The sequence below is a fragment of the Cervus elaphus genome, chromosome 7, assembly GCF_910594005.1.
Source record: "Cervus elaphus chromosome 7, mCerEla1.1, whole genome shotgun sequence".
NCBI classification, from domain to species: domain Eukaryota; kingdom Metazoa; phylum Chordata; class Mammalia; order Artiodactyla; family Cervidae; genus Cervus; species Cervus elaphus.
Window position 1 is genome coordinate 37,245,444 of NC_057821.1, and position 4,699 is coordinate 37,250,142.

Consider the following 4,699-nt stretch of genomic DNA (forward strand, 5'->3'; position numbering starts at 1 on the left):
AATTGTGTCTGACTCTGTGACCCTGTGGACTGCAGCACACCAGGCTTCCCCGTCCTTCACCATCTCCTGGAGTTTTCAAACTCATGTCTATTGAGTTGGTGATGCTATCCAACCATCTCATCCTCTGTCGTCCCCTTCTTCTGCCCTCAGTCTTTCCCAGCATCAGAGTCTTTTCCAGTGATTCAGCTCTTTCCATCAGATGGCCAAAGTATTGAAGTTAGGCCTCCATAAAACACTTCCCTTGGCTATGTTAAGAATCTCCTTTATGTTTCTGACTTCTTTCTTGCCCTGCGTGAATCCACCTTATCTGCGGCTTCCTAAACTCAATCTTCCTAAAACCTGGGCTTCATCGTGGTACTCACTTGTTCCATCACATCTCTGATACACACACATGTGCATGCACACACGCACACACCTTTAACCTGACATACAGCTGTTCCCAGCCCACCTTTCAGCTTTATCGTGGACAATGGACTGGATCACAGGAGTTGCGAGCATCCTTTAGCACCTGGGCTCCTGCCCCTTCCCACGCTCCCCTATCTGATGTCTACATGCCTTTCTTTCTTCAAGGTCCCTCTAGCTGATGCTATTTCTCCTTAAAACCTTCTACCCAAAGTGATGCCTCCCTACTGTGTTTTGTTACAGCTTTCCTGTCGACACAAATCAAGATCAGTCCGCTTCAGGTCCTCCAGGGCACCCCCAGCTTGGCCAGGAAGGCCTGTCCCTCTGCCCCGGGGCCATCCCCGTTTCCGTGTGCTCAGTATTTCTGAGGCCCTCGCCGTTCCCACCAAGTTCAACCCCTGCCCAGTGGTCCCCCCGGCTGACTGCCCCAGCTCCTGGTCACAAATCCAATTAACCTTCCTCGCAGTGAAGCGCCTGTGTCCTCAGAGTTCCAAGTGTGTGTGGAGCAGAGATGTCCATCGGGAGGGTGTCCAGGGCAACGATTCCAGATCATTTGGTGCCCTGTCTACTCTGCAGATCAAACGCTGCTGATATTCATTCACCGGGTTCCAAAGTTAAAGGCTTCGAACCCTCCTCCCTCCAGTAAAAAAATAGTCCCTTCATATGATCTTACTCACACTGTTCTTAAGAAGGCGAAGAGCTTTTTCTAGTCTTTTTTATTTGTTTCTATGTTCTAAACACCTGTCTCATGGATAATTATCAAGAGCTGGTCCTGAGAAAGCGTGGAGGAGCTGATGGTGTGCCCAAGCTTGTCTGTTCTCTGCACTGCCCATGAAGCATATGCCCAGGGCTCCCTCGACTTCTGGAGGAGGCGTCCACCTTCAGCCATGCACACTTTAATATACACTGGCTCAAGGTATACTCCAAGTACCCCTCCTATCACTGAGCCCTTGTTACTGTTAGTTGCCCAGTCCTGGCTGACTTTGTGCCTGCCAGGCTCCAGTCCATGGGATTCTCCAGGCAAGAATATTGGAGTGGGCTGCCATTTCCTTTTTCAGAGAATTCTCCCAACCCAGGGATTGAACCCTGGTCTCCCACATTACAAGGAGATTCTTGTCTGAGCCACCAGGGAAGCCCTGGGTGCTTGTTAAAATGCAAATTCCTAGCCTCACCCAGACCTACTGAATAAGAGTACCAGGGAGGAAGGGTTGAGGTCTGTTCCTGGTGCTCAGCTTGCATCTCAGCCCATGTGCTACCCATATCTCAGGGATATATTTTTGTTTAGCAGAAGGCACTGTCATCAATTATGAGAACTTGGGAATTGATGACCCATCAGTAGGGGTGTGGGAGACTGGAGATGGATGGGGTTGGGGGAGGGTGGATTTTGAAAACCAGGGATTTTATTTATAACGTTAAAGTCACACCTTCGGGTCACACCACCTGAGTCTATTAATATATATTTCCGTCTTCTCTAACTAGCTGGCACCTCAAATCTATACCAGTTTAGAAATTCTGAAAATAGGACTGCTGCTGAGCTTTTGAAATGAGCTGTCGGTGTCAAGAATGTGACACCCCTCTTTTAGAAGTTTTAACTTCCTTGCACATTCAGTTATAACAACTGTACTTCATAAAGTTGGAGGAGCAAATGGTCAAATTAAATCTATACAGAGCACTGCTCCTTCTCCTTTCCCTTAGATACATAGTTGATCTATATTCCTTACACATACACAACTTCTTATATACATACAACATGGAGACTTTCTGCCACAGGAAGCCTCCACAACAGATCCAGCCAAAGAAGTTTGCAAAACATCCCCCTGCTGGGTGGTTTTTCCAAATATAATTCTCATATGGTACAAAAATAATTCTTTTTACTAAGGAACATTAATATTTTCCAGCCTTAAATGTGTGTACCTTGATTATACATATGTTACATGCACATATAATTAGAATATTAAAAATGGTACTTAAAACTAAACATATTTAGTATACCAAGTATAAGAAAAATTTGTTGTTGTTTACTTGCTCAGTCATGTCCGACTCTGTGACCCCATGGACTGTAGCCTGCCAGGCTCCTCTATCCATGGGATTTTCTAGGCAAGAATACTGGAGTGAGTTGCCGTTTCCCTCTCTAGGGATGAGGAATATATGTAGCTAGGATTATATATATGCATATATTTAACATATATATGTGATGTGCTTACTCAGTCATGTCCGGTGCTTTGCAACCCCATGGACTGTAGTCCGCCAGGCTTCTCTGTCTATGGGATTCTCCAGGCAAGGATACTGGAGTGGGTTGCCACGCCCTCCTCCAGGGGATCTTCCTGACCCAGGGATCAAACCTGCATCTCTTAAGTCTCCTGCACTGACAGGCAGATTCTTTACCACTAGTGCCAGCTGGGAAGTCCCAAAGACTCTTTGACCTCAGACTAATTATAAATTCTTTCTGAAAATCAAATAACACATAGGCAAGTAAGGATAATAGTGTGGCTTGACACTGTTCCCTCCCCACAAAAAGAACACTTTTTCTACAGTACTGGGAGCCACTCCCATTTTAATAAATGGAATTTATTAAATTCCATAGCCCATGGAATTAAAAGTTTAGAAACACAATATCACAATATATTTAGTGACTAAAAATGTCCTATCAAACTGGAAAGGGAAATGGGAAGATATGGAAGAGAAAGACTAAGTAATTCATAAAGCAGCTTTTCCTATTTGTGATATTAAGAACTGCTGGGTTTCCCAGGTGGCACTAGTGGTAAAGAATCTGCCTGCCAATGCAGGAGGCGTAAGAGACATGGGTTCGATCCCTGGATTGGGAAGATCCCCTGGAGGCAGGCATGACAATCCACTCCAGTATTCTTGCCTGGAGAATCCCATGGATAGAGGAGCCTGCTGGGCGACAGTCCATAGGGTTGCAAAGAGTTGGACACAACTGAAGTGACTTAGCACACACACACACACATCATTATGATAAAATTTGAAGATTTGAACTTAGGATCTGAACACTGAGAAAACATTGAGTTTGTTATTATTTTATTTTTTAACAGCCTAATTCCAGGCACCATCTGAAGCTACATATTTTAAAACAATAATGTTGGAGACATTTTTTTTTAACAAATGAAACTCTTTAAAATGCTTTAAAAATGCTCTTTAAATTTTGAGCAAACCACTGGACAGTGTCTATTCCAATAAAAATCTCATTTCAGCTTCCTTTCATTGCAAGATTCTAGGCCTGGCTGGAGCTAAAGTTTTCCTTTCCTGAGATGGTGGAATTTCCATGAAGGTCAGAGTTTATCCTTGCAGCAAAGGTTAGACAGGTCAGCAACTTGGCAGTAGAATAAAGGACTTGAGAGGAAATGAAAACCAAGATTACAGAGAATATTAAAATACAGTCTATTTTCCCAAATGTAAAGCAACTTAGCATAACACTCACAAACATAATGCAGATTAACAGAAATGCTTAGAAACCAAGGGAAGGAAAATTGTTTTCTTTTGCTGCCTCCCCCCCACCAAAAGATCTCTGAATCTGCACAGACACACCCCAAAACATCTGGCTTGTTCCCAAAACTCAAGACTTTCGAGCTGCTGTAAAAAAAAAAAAAAAAGCTGTGAGCTTGAAGGAATGAAGGGTGGCAAAAAGTCTGCATTTCTGAAAGGGGCCTTGTTTGGCTTTGGCTCCAAAGATTTTTACGTGTGCGAACTCATTTGTCCACGTGGATAAATGCAGTTCCTATGATAATCACATATACAGGGCGAATAGTCACATGAACTAAGAATCTCTGACAGTGTTCAAGCTGTGAGCGAAAAGAGAGAGAGAGTCATCCCAGATGTTGCTAGATAATTCTGAGCTGTTTCCATGAAAAGCTGAAGGAATGGCATTAGCTCACATGGAAATAATGTTTTAACTAGCTAGGAGTGGTTCCTGGGGCTTGCCCCAGTCCTGCCCAGATCTAACCCACCCTGGGCCACTGCAGGGACTATACCCAGGTACTGAGCTGTTAGAAGGAGTTGAGGAGAACTCTGGTAGAAATAACCTCTGGTTGAAAAAGATAAGGCATTTATCACTGCCAGCCTGGGCAGGGGTAAACATGCCTCAGAGGACCCAAAACAGAACTCTCAGGGCTCCAGGTCACAGAAGTGCTGAGATAACCCCACAGAGGTAACCAGGGAGACCAGTTTCAGGGGACTGGATGGGATTTACATCAGTTGCAAAGAAAGGCATCTTCTCTCTATAACCATTGGGTGGGAAAATGCCACTATGTGGTTTTATACACACACACATATATATATT